General features: G+C 43.6%; 1 long non-coding RNA gene across 1 annotated transcript in view; it reads left to right on the forward strand.

The window, feature by feature from the left end:
- Window positions 1–6,088: 6,088 nt before the first annotated feature.
- LOC134504849 (uncharacterized) overlaps window positions 6,089–16,983 on the forward strand; it is a 130,653-nt gene continuing 119,758 nt past the window's right edge. Inside the window, exon 1 of the long non-coding RNA XR_010068686.1 lies at window positions 6,089–6,276. This is a non-coding gene — a long non-coding RNA (uncharacterized LOC134504849). The remainder of the gene's footprint in view (window positions 6,277–16,983) is intronic.

Genomic DNA, 16,983 nt, shown 5'->3' on the forward strand with positions numbered 1-16,983 from the left:
TATTATCAGATGTCATCATCTACATTAGCTTCTCTCAAACTGATTCCTCCCCCCACCCAATTTTTCAGGGTTCTTTTTATATCTGTGTTGATTTGCCTGTACCCTTCTTCAGCTTCCCAGATGCATCTCTTCGCTCCTTCGTTGTGGATCTCCATCTGCCGATTCTCAACGCTTGGCAATGCAGGTAGTCCTCGCTTAACGGCCACAATTGGGACTGGAAATTTGGTTGCTAAGCAAAATGATCATTAAGTAAATCCGACCTGATTTTATGACCTTGTTTGCAGCGTCATTAAGCAAATCATCATGGCCATTAAGCAATTCACGCGGTTCCCCATTGATTTTCCTTGCCAGAAGCTGGCACGAAAGGTTGAAAATGGCGATCATGTGACTGCAGGATGCTGTGATGGTTGTGAAAGTGAACAGGTCGCCAAGTGCCCAAATTGTGATCATGTGACCGCAGGAGCACTGTGATGGTCGTAAGTGTGAGGACCAGTTGCAATTCGGTTTCTTCAGCAACATCATAAGTCTGAACCATTGCTACATGAATGGTCATTAAGCGAGGACTATCTATGCAACGAAACTGAACACAGCATTCTACTAAGCAAATGCATAAAATCATGTTCTATTTTCACATGTTCTTGCATCCCATCAAACTTATCTATTTATGAACCGTGCGCTTCATACAAGTGGAATACTTAAGGTTGAGCGTTTTCCATTCTGGGAAGTTCTGAAAGGCCTTGTAAGCCGTGCACATTTTCCAAAAGTGCCTCCCTGCCTTTCCATCTGCAAAAGTCTTGACTGTCATGCCGAGTTGTCATTGGAAGTGAAGGATTTCGGATTGCTAGCGAGGGAACCAGCTTCTTGGCAGCAAGCAGGCAGAGAGAGGGCGGGGACGAGAGAAGTGATGTCTTGCAAAATGATTATAAATGGCCTCATTCCCCACACAATGGTGGCAGGGTGCCAGGGGTTTGATTTCAGACAAAGCAAGGTTTGGGAGCTCACGGCTAGAGCGATCCAGCCCATTAGCACAAACCAAGCATTGTACATACCTGTTGCAATGAGGGGGAAAAAAAAACCAAGGCAGCGGAGCAATCCTCATCCGGTGACTCGCTTGTCGGTATCTAGGGCACTAAGAAGCAACCCAAATGGTGTGCTTGCCCTGGAGACTGGATTGCAATAATAAGAGAGTCCTTGCAGCCTGCCAAGACCATGGCAGACATGGAAATAAAGGTGATGCAGGTGCAGATCTGGCATTTCTGTTGACTTCCAAGGCTTGGCAACATTTGTCAGCTAGGGTGTGCTGTCCAGTAAACCGGACTGGCCTCTGATCCTTCGGGATGGCCAAAGGTAGGCAACTCACAGCGTTCGCGCTGAAATGCTTTGCTGATGGACTCTCCTCACAGGATGAGTTGTAAAAGGGAGGAAAAATTTTATTGGGCAGAAGAAGTCTACCTGGGCATGTTAGCCACAACAGCCTGATGAAGTCTGCATTGAAAGCAGTGCCTCAGATCTGGTTCTTCTGCCAAACTGGTTCCAACACTGAGCCACCTTGAAAAATGGAGCTAGGCTTTCCAACGATCAAGCCCAGAGGCTACAAAAACACTGACGTAAGTTGTTGAATCCATCCTTCGTTGCTCCATCTCACTTTTTGCCTGAATTGGGTTTTTTCCCCCAAACCCACATTCAGCAAAAATACCTGTGGTATGCTGAAATTGTTGATGACTCATTTGGCAAATATCTGCCTACTTATCACCACTGAGACCTGGAATCAAATGACATAGCAAGACATCTCCTAAAATACTACAGGCAATCAGAGGCCTTTCCTTGTTTCTGTTTTCCTTCCGCAATTCCCTTTTTCTTGTTCTCCTGTTGCAATATCTCACTATCTTTTCGAAACTATAGTAAGTGACATTGCACTCACGTGGGCTGAAAAATAACTTTAGGTCCTGGAAAATGTGGCCACTGATGAGCACCCCATAAGTTTTGACCAACAATAATATTTTGCCCTTGGAAAACAAGATAATGCGTTTCTTTCCTCTCCGTTGGAACCTGTTTTGCCCTTTTAATTAGTTACAGTCTCAGCCTAGATGTTTGCATTCGGTATAAACGGCTAGTTCTCCTTTCATTTGCATTCATTTGCTTCTAACATCCCAGGTTCTTTCCTTTTATGAAGAATTTTGCAAGTACACACCCACACACCCCTAAATTATACACATTCACAAACTCACACACGCAAATATACAAAGATACGCAGCAAACTAATTTCACCCATCTGCACCAGGCAAAGCCATACGTCTAGCTATTTCTAGCGCAGAGGAAATCACATCCATCTTAGCAACTTGGCTGTTCAACACAATGCTGGAGAGAGAAATGCTTCTGTATTTTTCATTCTCATTCAGTTGGCTTTTGAGATTCTTTAGGGAGAAACAGAAATAGTGGCATAGTTATTCCTGGGTGGAATGCAATGTTCTTGCACTTCTTTCTTTAGGAAGTGGCCAAGAATATCTCATCTTTTCAGAGCTTGGTTCTCTCCCCAAATGATCTTCAGCTACCATGCCTTCCATCCAATACATGAGGAAACGTCAGGAGAAAACACCGTTGTCATCAGTGATGCCCTCCTAGGAATCCTGCTTTTGGGAAACTGGGAGAACCATTCCTTCCCTTGAGGAAATTCAGAGAAATGGTCCACCCAGTTTCTCTACCCCAAAGCCACCTCGGCTGAGCAACTTTTAAAAACAAGGGTAGCCCATGCTCAGGCTGACAGGCCTTGGTAGACTATTTGGGGATTCACGTCCAGATTTTGAGAAGCTGAGCCCACAAAGCCCTTGATCTGGGACGTTGTGGTTGGTGATATTTTCTCTTGCTGGTGTATTTGTTGAAGCTGAAGCTCTGTCAGGCCAGATTTATGGAGAAATTAGCTGATGCTGATAAGCTTTTATTTAACAAAAAAGAAAGACAACTGGCGCCAAATGAATTTCTCATCCTTTCATAGCACTAGGGATAATTCAACAGAGACAAAGTATTGGGAGAAAAATCTTTCTGAGACTCCTTTAGAAATTCTCTGCTCCCATTATAAGCTCTTTCCTTTCCTTTCCTTTCCTTTCCTTTCCTTTCCTTTCCTTTCCTTTCCTTTCCTTTCCTTTCCTTTCCTTTCCTTTCCTTTCCTTCCCTTCCCTTCCCTTCCCTTCCCTTCCCTTCCCTTCCCTTCCCTTCCCTTCCCTTCCCTTCCCCTCTCTTCTGCTTGCCAGCGGAGGACAACAAGCTCTCCTTAACCATGGCCGTTTCTTCTTTTCTTGACCCAGCAAGTAGAAAAAGATTGGAGCAATTAGATGGTGAAAAGTTAATCTGGAATTTGAGGTTGGTTATGGTCCCTTGGTCCATCTCTGGAAAGAGTAGGTTGAACTCTGAGGCTGGGTTTGTGCAATCTGGGAAGCCAGCATGTACGTTGAGTGGTCTTGGTTTGGCACATCATGCTAGCCCAATCAGTTGTGGTTTATTTCAGAAACCACAGTTAAGAAAAGCCAGCTTTGTGCAATGGATGAACCCAGTCTAAATCTCTTCCTGGATTCAGAAACACTCCTCTTGATCATCTTTATCTGCTCTGGTGTCATCAGTGATGGGTCAAATTCTTCATTTGACCATTCTGTTGCAATGCATTCATTTCCTCTGTTGTTCTGGCAACTGGTGATTTGGATGCCCAGGGAAACAATCTGCATCTTATCTCTCATTCAGTTGGATGTCCAAGGCTGACCTTTTGAAACAAAGATGTCCAGTAATGTTATCTCCCAGACCTCTAGCTGGTAGAGTTTTATCTACTAAACACCCTTTTCTGAGAGGTACAGCGAAATGACCCCTCCATCATGGGAGTCACAACCTGTGCTCTGTTTCTGTATATTTTGCTTGGCCATTCTCCAACTGGAGCATTTTTGTCTTAGCTGTTTAGCTCCTTGGCTGATAAACTTACATTCAGTTTCACATTGCCTGCACCCATTGTCACTGTCAACAGAGTGAAGTTGGTGTGCAGGCCTTGGGCTGTCTGCATCCTGCATCCTGCCTCCTCCCTAAGACCTAAACAGAAGATCTGTGATTTGGGCCTGGTCTTTTCTGCCAATGGGAGAAAGCTGTGGGGTGTTCAGTCAAAATGCATTGGGCCTCTTCTCAAAACTCTGGGATTTTTCCCCCCTCAAGTGCAGAGCTGGCTGGATTCTCGAATCAACTACATCCAGCTATTTTCTGTCCATCTACGTAACTGCATGTTCTCACCAATTCTGGCAATTTCGTTGCATTTTTTAAAAAAGCTGGACATTTTGCATTTGCTATCACTTGGAATGTTTTCTTATACATAGAGAGGTATGTATAGAACGTATATTTCATATACTGAGCAAAGCTTCATCTTACATGGAGCTGTCTATGCAACTCTGGATGTTTATAAACACGTGTGTGTGTGTGTGTGTGTGTGTGTGAGAGAGAGAGAGAGAGAGATGCATTTAAAACAGCACAGCTAACGTGAAACAGCAAATCCCTCCAATTCATTTCTATTGAAATCTTTAGAGGATCTCTTTTATACCCTTATTAACAATGGCTATAATTAACAACATGGAGATGTGTCCTGTTTTTTATAAGCCAAAGTAAACTTCAACCGTTATTTTATTTACAAGATTTAAAGGGAAGGTAAAAGCAGGTTGCAGCCCCTAAGTTTTGACCTAAGCAGGATCAGACCTGGTTAGTACTTGGGAGGGCAGTAGACAATTACAGGAATGAAGCTTAACTTGAGGCAGAACTTGCTCCATATGGTGGGGAGACATGACCAGAATTTTAAGGTCCTTAACCAAACTTGCCTTCAACTGGAAGTTTCCTCCCCTCCTCCTCCTCCTCCTGGGAGAACCAATTTATGTCCTTTCCCTTATTGTGGCTGAAATACCATCATTCATACCGTATGTAAGAAAGCATGGAGAATGCCTTCTCTCAGATGCTGATGATGGAAATCAGTCTGGGCAATATTTTGGTATCTCAGGGCCACAATTAATATTTTTATAGAGATCCACAGTGGGTGATTGAAACACAAAGTAGGCAGGACATATAATGTGGGCAAAGTCCAGATTTTTGGGGGGGGGGATTTTGGAGGGGAGTTTACAGCAACAGAGGAAGATCTTTTTTTTTATTATTATTTTTATTATGCTAATCCACCCTGATGATGTTCAGGAATTCTTGAAAACCGCCTGTTCTCTCAGACCTTGCATAAGGTTGGATGTTGGACCCCAGTAGGATTTCATTTGTTTGAAGGATTGTCTTTTCCAGACATACATGGTTTGGTTTTTTTATTATTACTTCACTGCATGTTGTTGTTAATTACTTTTTAATTGTGTGTGCTGCTCAGGATCTTATGGAGTTGGGCGGCTTTCTAAATCCAATCAATCAATCAGTCAATCAATCAATCAATCAATCAATCAATCCATGAAACGAACTTTACAGTTTCTTGTCATTTTCAAGCTGGTGGGAAACTGGGCCATCAGCTTTCAGGGCGTGGGACTGGAAGGGCTGCAGAAGTGGGCTGAATGTATCACTGGGGCTTCAGGTCGCCAACATCAGAGGTAATGTTGGGAAATGTCTGCGCCAGCTGCAAAGCCAGAATGACCTTTTCCCTGTCCAAATAATGTTTTCTCCATATGCGTCCTTCTCTTCAGACTGAATTGATTCTCTTTTATCAGTTGATTGATCAGCTATCATTTCTGTAACTGCCTGAGAGATCTAATTATCTTAGTTATTATGAGATATAAAAAAGCAATGCAACACAGGCTTGCAAACACCGCTTTTTCATTGTTTATTTGCAATTTAATCTTGATTAGATTTAAGAATGCCTCGTCGTCGTCGTCCTCCTCCTCCTCCAGGTATCTTAGTCATGCTTCCTTATTTGCTCACATTTGAGGACATTGTACGGCATGTATCTCTTTTCCAGAGCTGGGAAAGAACATTTTGTGTATGTGGTTTTGATTCTGATTTTTGTTAGATCTACAGCAGTTGATTAGCAACTTCTTGGTTCCCCTTTTACACTGTTGCCCCTCTTTTTCTCTCTTTTCAGTGCCTTGCTCCTGGAGCAGCCAAGCAAGTCCTGGTGACTTGCATCACAAGGGAATAGATTTGCCTTTTCTCATACTCAGCCCTTCTACTGGACCTAGATTCTCATGAGAGGTCTTATTCATCTCCATCAATTCGGCGTCTTGTGCGTGGGGAAGTCTGTAATTTCTGGCAACTCCAAGTTCCTGGGATTATATTAAGGTAGGCGTTTACTCGCTTAGGTTACATTCAATAACAACTTAGGGCCAATGTAATTCCTTAGGAGCCTAGTAATTGTTTAAAATAAAGGCCGTTGGCTTCCGTTTCCTGAGATCTTCCTTTAAGAAAACAAAAACGAAGGACTTCAAGCTGTTCATGATGCAATACCATGCTGGAAAAAGGATGAGTAGTGATGCCAGCCAAAATCTGAGAAGCTCAGAAGTAGTCAAGTAAAATTTGGGGCAAGTGTGAAGATCTGGTTAGTTCACCAAAGCCAAGTGTGCACCCCCCCCCCCAAAAAGAGAGTTTAGAAATGGAAAATGCACACTTTAGAAAGAAAAATGGCAAATCTGTATAATGTGTATCAGTTGTATCATCGGCCTTTCTTTGAATGAAGAGATTATTGGGGATTAGAAGTGTCCTTAATGCGATGGGTGTCCATTGGTCCTTACTAGGTTGTTGGTTGCTGTTCTTGCAAATGTGTCTTCAGTTGGGTCTTATTGGTGAGAAGTGGATGGTGTTAGTGGTTTGGTACAATCCTAGAGGATGAAAGAAGGATTTCAGTTGTGCACTCAGCTGGGAAGCACTCAAGACGAAAGCTGCAGGCCTGTATGCAGCCAGGTGAGTATGAAATGGACACGACATGGTGAAGAATTCCATTAAGCCAAATCGAAGCCTCCAGCAATATCGGATATAAATTTTGTCCAAGAGGTGGGACAAAATGGGCAGGATGCAGAGGATACTAGACCACCAAGTCCAACATTCTAAATTTCCCACCGTGCTCCAGAGAATTGCTGTGATGATTTCTGGGGCATTAAAATGGCAGAAGGTTTCCCAAGCAAAATCAATACCCCGTAGTAGCATAGATACCTGTAGGAGGACAAATGATGCTGGGGGAAATATGGGCAACACCAACATTGGATGGAATCAATACAGAAAGGAGAGCCGCTATGGATAAGTTTGCAAACAGCTCCTTCTAATGTGCAAGGGGTACTCTGTTGTACCACCAAAGGGCATGTGATTCAGTGACCCATTAAAAATGGTTTGAGTGACTCAGTTGCTGATCCAATGTTGGCTTGATATTATTAAATAATGTTAGAGTCTTTCTAAAAAGGCAAATTGGATGATTTAAAAAAAAGAGCAAAGTTGGTTTCCCCAACTCTTTGTGGCCAGGTGGAGCAGAGAAGATAGAAATTGTAGGTTGACATAACCAGAAGGCATCAAGTTAGGAAGAGCTGGTTGAAATGATACCTAGACATTTGGACTGTGTTGCTGTGTGAACGTTCAGTACAGGTTAAAATGCGCCTACAGGTAGTCCTCGACTTATGACCGTCGCAGCGTCCCTGCAGTCACGTGATCAAAATTCAGGCGCTTGGCAACCAGCTCGCACTTACGAGGGTTGCAGCATTCCGGAGTCATGTGATCACCATTTGCAGCCTTTCCAGCTGGCTTCCGACATGCAATTATTTATTTATTTATCGCATTTCCTTGCCGCCCATCTCGGTAAGTGACTCTGGGCAGTTTACAAGCGAATTAAAACAATAAAAAAATTAGGTACCATTAAAAGAGATGCATAAATATACCAATATACAACAAACTCTAAGATATAAAATATGAGATATAAAATCCAGGATGGTGAGACCACAGTCTTGAGAAAATATTCCCAGGGCCGCATCAAGGTGCCAACCACCCCCATGGCAGACTATCCCCCTTCCCACTCTAAGCAAGGCGGCACAGCCAGGGCTTGAGCCCCTTTTGGAAGGCCGGGAGAGTGGGGGCCTGCCTAATCTCTGGGGGTAACTTATTCCAGAGGGCGGGGGCTGTGGCAGAGAAGGCCCTCCTCCTGGACCCTGCCAATCGACAATCTCTCATGGATGGGGTCCGTAACATTCCCTCTTTGCCTGACCAGGTGGGACGGGTCGATGTAATGGGGGTGAGGCCATTAATTTATGCCCTCCTCCCTGCTTCAGACAAATGGAACATTTTCATTAGGAACTGAAACGTCCTTTTCTCGGAGAAGTCATCCTGGATTGCCTTCCTGTTTGCTGAGTACATAAATTTATTTCGTCCTGCAGCCTTTACCAAGTATGTTTTAATTAAATCTGCACACACGCAGATAAAACCAACATGTGGATGTGTATTTCGGAATGCATTTCCTTCCTCGAAATGCCCATTTTTAAATGCATTTGAATTTCATTTATTTCTGAGCTGCCATGTGAGAGTGGTTTCTTCAGAAGTCGAAAAGCCAGCACGATCCACTCCTAACATGGGATGGAGGAAGCTGAGGGAGCCCTGCTCAGTGACGTTGCAGGCCTCTTTCGTCCTTTGTGCGAACCAGAGCTGGCTGACTCTTTCGAGCCTGGTCAGAGGCAATGCTGCAACAATTTCTAGGGAGGGTGATAAACTTGCTTCGCTTAGCGTCCCCCCCTCCCCTGAACACGTCCTGTCTCTCTTTTTGCAAGGCAAGCACTGCCTTTGCCAAGCCAACATCTCTCCCCCTGGTTGGAGTCTTAACAAGGCTTAAATGAGCATGGCTGCCTGGGGAATTCTGGGAGTTGAAGTCCACACATCTTAAAGTTGCTGAGGTTGAGAAGCACTACCTTGGAGAGTTCCCAAAATCCCCCCCCCCCTATTTCCCCCCTGCAGCCAGAAACTGGAAGTTGGCAAAGGGGGCAAAGATGGGGAAGGGGTTGCCATATTGGCATCTTCTGGATGAGACGCATATCATTTGCAAGGTGTTATTTGAAAGCAACAACTCTGAACACCAACTCCTGTTCGTGCTTTGCTGCTCTTAATGGTTGATTTTTCTGTTCTGCTCCCCTATTATTATTATTTTCTGGTCATAGGGTTTATGTGCTACCCCAAATGCTGAGAGTCATGTTATTGTCTGTTGTTATACAAGTAGTCCTCGACTTACGACCACAATTGGGACCAGAATTTCCATTGTAAGTTGTTGTGGTCATAAGTCGGCTCACCACATGACCGGACTCAATTTTATGTCCATTTTTACCGTGGTTATTAAGCAAATTGTGGGTCATTAAGTGAATCACCATGGTTGTTAAGCAAATCCAGCTTCCCCAATGGGCATTTTTTGCTGGAAAACGGCAAAAAAAGTCGCAAAACATGATCACGTGACTGCAGGAAGCTGCAACTGGTCATAAATGCGAGTGGGTTGCCAAGCGCCCAAAATGTGATCATGTGACCATGGGGGCGGGGTGAGGCAGTTTGCGATATTCAGAAGTGCTTTGCAGGCATAAAACACTCATTCCAAGGCCATCATAACTTTGGACTGCCATTAAACAAACAGTCGTAAGTCGAGGGCTACCTGTATTTCGTTTTTGCAGAAGGGATTGTGAGAAGAACTAACAGGATCAATCTAAATTCTGCCTTTATTAATACTGAGGGGCGTGCATGTGTATGTCATTCTTCCATTTGCTTAAGGTGTTGCTTTAATTTTGTTTCTCTTTCCAACCAATGCGTTAATTTATTCCTTTTACAATTACTGTCGAAGAAAAAAAAAAAAACTAGGAAGGCAAAGGAATAAAACTAGGAAGGCAAAGGAATAAAAAGAGCAAAAATGAGATGGGGTAGAATGTATAAGCTTTATAAGGCATTTCTTAAAAAAAAAGTAGAAAAAACCCACATCTATTGTGGGCAGAAACTTTCCCTAATAGATGGGGTCCAGGGGGTCTGGGATGTGTGTAAAAAGTCAAGGTGGCAGCTGTGACTGTGTGATCTAAGCCCCTCCCCCTCTTAATGCATTGCAGATAAAAAGAGGCGGTGTTGGATCACATGGTTGTGGCTGCCATCTTGAATTTTTTACACCCGCAACTGTACGGAGGGTCTTTTCATTTGCCAGAATTTTTCTTATTTCTATTTTGTATAAAGTTGCATTTGATTTGCTTCACTTGGTTCTATACAAATGTTGCTAAATTTTAAAGAAAAATGCATCATGCCTGGGATCCTTTGCAGCCTTCCATCAGAGATGGAGCTGTTTGTACACAGCTTTGTAGTTCCCTTCCCCCAAATATAGCGCTGATTCCCCAGAAAATCTGAAACATAAGGAAGGCTCCGTGCAGCTTCTCTCCAACAAGCAGATCTCTCTGTGTAGCCCTATTATTTGGAGCCAGTGGATTCCCTGAGCCCGGATACGGAGTTTTGCATGCAAATAAGTTCCAGTCTCAACATAGCTTTTGCAAAGGAAATTAAAGTTGACCTTAGAGAAGGTATGAGAGAGCCCTTAAATGGGGTTTGGACCAGAGATTACACCATCCAGAGATGAAAGGGAGGGTGAAAAAGAAACTTGAAGAGGCTTTCAAGATTGATGTTAGCCCTTCAAGGTAAACCAGATCCAGAAACGGAGACTGAGGGACTCCAGGGTGCTACTTTACTGTTGTAGGTTATCAGCCGAATCTTGAAAGCCCATCCAAGTTTCTCTCAGTCCCATCTGATACTAAACAACATCAAGGCAGGGTTATCTTGAGTTTCTTTCTCACACGTCCTTCTATCTCTGGACTATAATGTCTTCTTCAAGTCCCTCTTTCATCGTTCATCCCTTCTTCTCATCTGAATGGCACTTTCATCTCTTCTCCAAGTCAGCTCTAAATTCCTTTACAGCTTTCCCCCACAAATAGGAATCTCTGTTTGTGGCTTTCCTCCCATTCGTGAAGCTCTGTACAAACATTTTTCCCACTCACCCAGCCCTTGAGACCCACTAGCTTAATTTACAGTGCGGATGCCTGCTGATGTCAACTGATACAGAAGAAACCAGTCCTTTGCATCAACGCGGTCCTGATGACAGTCCCCTACATACACAAGACAGGCAGGATGCTGCTAGATATTCTCCACCTCACCCACCCTGTGAGCTGCTCATCTCTGGTTGCAGATAATCCAATAATTGCCACTTATTGCTACAAGACCACCTGTTCTTGGAAACAGACTGAAATCAGGGGATGAGCAGCAGAGATCTCGTTGCAGCTTTTAAACTTGCAAAAATTCACTGCCTCATTAGAAATCCATTGCCGCCCCAGACTGGGTTTTCCTCCCAAGCCCCGTCTCCCCCCAACAATTTCCCTTTGAGTGCATTAGAGTTGGACTCTCCATCCAGTCTTGTCTCTTCATTTCTGAAGCCTCCTGTGCAGTGATTTTTCACTTCAGCTAAAGAGGCAATTTCTTGATTTGGTTCACTACAGCTCCTGGAGAGACAGTAAGTGCCTATCATTTCCCCACAGAAGTTTAAATGCTTCTCTGCGGCACATGAGTTGGAGTGAGTAGAGGACCAGTGTTTCAGAGGTTTTGACCCGGGCCTCACAGACAATAAATTGGCATCTGCTATGACAGGGGGTGTGGCAATGCTCCCATCTGGACTGCGACCATGCCCTATTTCATGAAGATTCATCCCCTTTTCATCCCCATCCTGGAAATCAGCATTTGGTATTCCCTAAATCTGCTTAGTTTCCTGTTTTCCTTCTCTTACACCCAAGGGTTAGCTTCACTGCCTGAAACATATGTTCAACTTCTTTCCCCTTATAAATGTTTAGATGCTTCTTTTGCTTAATGGATGGGACAGTTGGGGTCCCCTAAGGTTCCAGCCTCTGAGAATGATTTTGCCATTCATGCAGAGAACGTGGTTGATTGTCTGATACCCTATGTAGAAGGACACTTGTCTAGGTCCATCCCAGACTCAGGCCAGCATATTCCACTGTTAAGGTGTGCTTTGAATGTACAATCTCAGACGTCTTCATAAGAACCCAAGAAAGGTCCTAAGGCTGTATTTAGGCTAAGGGCCTTTCTAATCCAGCATTCTGGGTCACACCATTTTGTAGTGGATATTCCTAAGCAGGGATAGAAAGGGTTAGGGTTTTTCAACTGTTGCTCCCTAGAAGTTGTTCGGCTCCCTGGGATTCCAGAGGTGGTGAACCACCATCATGTCTACTAGCCATGGACCACTTGATCCTCTGTGCATTGGTCCAATCTAAAACTGTTGAAATTGGTGGCCTCAATTTCTCTGATGGCCTCTGATTCCACAGTTTAGCAATGCATGGTGTAAAATGGTACTGTACTTTGTGGAGCAGGTGCCTTGATGCAATTTACTCTTGTCCAGGCCTTGATCTCCAGAAACACCCAGATCTTGACCATTCCTCTTTCAAGCAGGACTGTTTTCCCCAAGAATTATCACTGGGCCTTCCAGACAAATGGTTTTTAAATAAATTCCATGGCGACCTTGTTAAACCCTCTGCAGGAGTCACCTCTTGGGTGCTGTGATTTATAGAGACTAACTGTTAACAAATCAACTTCTAAATCACTTTGCCTGGTCCTTTAGAATCTTTTGCTTTAGTTGCTGAATCTGGCAGCAGGAATCTTTTTTTTAGGGTCCCCCATTCTTTTCCTCTGTTGCAAAGCAGGCAGAAATGAGTTTCAATTAGTCAGTCGCAGATCCAGGAATACCTGCTGGGCTACATTTGGAAAAACGGGCAGGTGTGGGAGAAGCTGGCAAGTGTAGGAAGGTCAAAGAAAGAGGGATCTTTAAAGGGGGAAAACAAGGAGGGGAGGCATGCAGAACAGAGATTAATGAAGCAAAATCCAGGGAGGTATTTTTAGGGTGTGCCAATAACCTTGGTCTTAACTTCAGTCTTAAAGTGAAATGGCTGCAAAGGAGCAGCTGTTACGTTTGTTGAACTGAGCTCTTTTCAAGGGGGCAGAAGTGTAACATATGTGTTAGGGTGCAGTTGTAATATTTTCTGGCCAGCTACAGCGCCATGATAATGGGTCAAAGGTCTCTAGTTTGATCCCCAGGATTCCTAGGGAAGTCTCTTGGAAATCTTGGGCAACTGCTGTTAAAAAGCTGGCAAGATAGAGCTGCATTTCTTCCGGGCTTTGGGGTGCTGGGAGGTCAACCTGTGATTTGCTGCAGGCCAAGTTGGTGGCCATCAGCGAGCGACCTTCAAAGAGGGTGGGTCAGGCATGGGTGTACCTTTCAAATCGCTGTAGAAAGCCTTGAGGTTCTGCGAATTCTGGAATGCTTGCAGAATTCTGCATTTGAGACAGCCAAGCACTCCTCCCGTCTCTCCCTGAGAACAGCAGCCTGAAAACTACTGAGTTAAGAAGAGAATGGAGTCTGTTTATTTTTTAAAGGCTTATTAAGTGCCACCATGAGGACCAACTCTTATCAGGACTCATGTGATCATGCTATACTTGCCAAAGAAGAGGTTTAGAGGTTCCTTTGGGTGGGATCTGCTTTGGGGGACTGTATGAATAAAAAGGTGAAGATCATGACAGTGTTTTCAGGTAGTCCTCGCTTAAGGACCACAATTGAGACCGGAATTTCAATTGCTAAATGAAGCAGTCATTAAGCGAATCTGATCCAATTTTACAACCTGTTCATGGTGGTTGTTAAGTGAATCTCCACAGGTGTTAAGTGAACCACATGGTTGTTAAGCAAATCACATGGTTCTCCATTGATTTTGCTTGCCAGAAGCAGGCTGGGAAGGTAGAAAATGGCAATCAAGTGACCATGGGATGCTGCGATGGTCGTAAATGCGAACCGGTTGCCAAGTGCCCAAATTGTGATCATGTGGCGGTGGGGATGCTGTGACGGCCATAAGCATGAAGACCAGTTTTTTCAGCATCGTCTTAAGTCCGAACCATCACTGAATGAATGGTTAAGTGAGGACTACCTGTACAAGGGATGTTCAGGACAGTAAATGATTTGGTCTGGGAGTTTCAACCCTCTGCAGGAGTGTCCCTTGAAAGCCTGCTTCTGAATGCGTGCAAAGGATTGCTTCAACATTCATTTAAGTCTCAACTTTGGTGTATGTTTTTCTGATGAGCCAGTGTCGGTCTTGGTATTTCTGAGATATTTTCTTCTGAGACAGCAGCACCAGATTTGCACCTCTTTTGACTGATGGTAGGGGGCATTAAGCCTGGTCGGGCTTTAATTTTCTTGATGGTGGGAATTTGAAACAGCTCTGACAAATCTCTTTAGTTGTTTTGCTGGGTTTAGAGTGCTTTCATTTCAACTAATTATACCTACCGTGGGAGCCTGCAGCTTTTCTTACATTAATGCGGCCCCTGTGAGAAAGCTACAAATCTTCCATGCCTTCCTCTTCCTTCTGATGCAAGAAACTCGCTCTGCGCACGGTTCTTCTGCTTAATTCCACAGTGGTTTCATAGTTCTGAACTGGAAAAACAGTCCTGTTACCACATGAAACAAAACTAAACTAAATTCAAAGCAAACTCCTGCAGTTGTTTATACCATCATAAAACATCCCATCTTTTCTCCTGGCAGCTGAAAACTCAAGCCACAGTACTTAGATTAAAGCACACGAATTATGGTTTCTGTTTAAAAACTGAATTAAAATGGGGTGGTGGTGTTAGTGGTTCCCACCCTTCCTCTGGGAGAGAATTTGAAAAAAGCTGTGGTCTCCTCTCGGACTTGGCCACCGAAAGGTCTTAGGAAGAAAGCCCAGGATGATAAGTACCAGGTGAGTTTGTGTGACTCCCCAACCCACTGTTGTGCTACCCCAGCTGTGAATCTAAGCAATAACACCCATCATCCACCTATCCATACTTCTATCCAGGGACCTCTAAAACTCCAAAGAGCGCCACATTCTTTCCCCAACTTTTTCACAAGGAGGAACACGGTATTCACATGGTGGGACAAAGAGAATGAATGAGCTGTTCATGTAGTAGCTTTCTAGATGTTCCTAGAGGGGAAGATGGGGAGGGAGGGGAAAGTTGCTCAAAACATATTAGATATTTAGAGAGAAATTTCACTCTGGCCAGTCTGCCTTCTCGTGTTCCCTGAGCCTGGGATTTTATGCGAAGCGTTTTGATGGCTGCCAGCGTCCCTGAATGGACCGTTCCCATGGCCAGTTTGGTTAAACCTGTGTCGTGTTCCGTTTTACAGTCTAGAGGAGGATAAGCAACCCAAGATCTTCTTTGAATTGCTGTATTTCCAGCTTGAGAGGCATGTCCAGTTTGTAAGAACTGCTCGGATTTGTATCTATAGGTTGCCTAATCCTTTTGTGGTGCGTGGAGAAGGACTGATGTCACTCCATTTCGTGCTACATTTTGTACGTATCACTCAGTCCAATGAAATCCATGGTCCTTTATGACTTTCCTTAAGTATACGCAGGATTCCCCAGAGTTTTGTAAACAACCTAAAAGATTTTCTAAAAAAACACAACCACCCTACAACCTACTTTTTGTGTTCAGCTTTCCCACTAATGTGCTATTTCGTATGTCTCTAAAGTGGATGGAGTTTTGCAGGCAGAACGATCAGGGAATTGTCAGAAAGAGGGAGGGGGGGGAACAGCCAAGCTGTAAACCAGGACTGAAACCTGGGAAGAGACACTGAGATTCTAGGAGTTGAGTTACCAGGATTATGAAGAGGAAGGAGGGATGGCTTGCTGAATTCTATCAATGCAACCAGATCCTTGGGGTATATTTTATCTGCATTTTAAATTTTGCATTTTGGGGAGATGGGCGGTGATATAAATTTAAATAATAAATGAATGAATGAATGAATGAATGAATAAATGTATTTATAACTAGCACCTCATCTACCCTTTGTTTGGATCTTAAAACGAAACCTCTGATTGTTAAAATATAAACCTACTGTATTTGTCTTGTGGACTTCAGGCATTCCAGATTCTTCTAGTTTTGGGTCCTGCCCAACTGTTCTTAAATTAGATTTGTCCTCTCAATATGACACCTTTGGCCAGGGCTAGAAATTCAACTTATCTTTAGATACACTTTGAAATTCCTTGTTTTTGTTCAGTTGGGTAAATCAGACTGATTCATGACAGGTAAATGCTAGCTGCTACATTTATAGTCACTTGTCCGTGTCTCTTTTGTCGGAACATGCCCCTTTTTTGCCCATTAAAATCTGCTGCAGATCTCTTTTTCATCCCTACTGACAACTTGGTAATGCGCCCAGAATTGGTTGCGTTGGGCAACATATGTGTCTTGCAAGTATGAATAAAATGCCTATCCATCTTAGTTGGCCCTTTCTAACCACCCTGAGAAGGGCATGACAGAGAAGAGGTTAAAATAAAATGCTTCAGTGTTTATTGCTGTTGAATATGCAGCTCAGATAAAGGCTCACTAAAGCTGATGGCATGAAGAAACTAGATCGAGGGAGAAAGGCAAAATGCTGCCGTTGTAACTTGGTGACTGTCAGTGGAATTAATTTAGCTGGAAAAACATAAATATGTGAACAAAAATGAGAAGGAAGAAAAGGTGTTGCTGTTTCACAGATATAGGAGAAAAGACGCTTTCCGAGTGGTAAAAAGGTAGATGTGAGCTGAAGTTATTTAATGCAAAGGAAAAAAGGATTCCATCTGTTATCATCTGCAGAGGTACCTCTAGGCACATCCTTTGTCTTGTGTTTAAGGGTTTCCTTTAACAAGTCTCATGTAAACCTGCTCCTTGTCTCCTGGGTGTAAGTCCTGAAACAGAAAATCTAATGAAACTCAGTGCTTTCCATCCATTTATTAAATAATTTTGGCAATTTTGCAGTAGTGCAGTTTTCATTGAACTGTTCGTAACTTTTGGTCCTGCAACCAGTGGTTGTTACATGAAGACACTGTAGGTGGCCTTTTGTTGATTGATTATGTCCCATCAAGTCATTTTTGACTCTTAGTGATCACACAGATAGATTTTCTCCAGGAGGATCTGTTCCCCACCAGGTCCTTCAGGTCTTCTAAT

Source organism: Candoia aspera, chromosome 13 (assembly GCF_035149785.1).
Source record: "Candoia aspera isolate rCanAsp1 chromosome 13, rCanAsp1.hap2, whole genome shotgun sequence".
NCBI classification, from domain to species: domain Eukaryota; kingdom Metazoa; phylum Chordata; class Lepidosauria; order Squamata; family Boidae; genus Candoia; species Candoia aspera.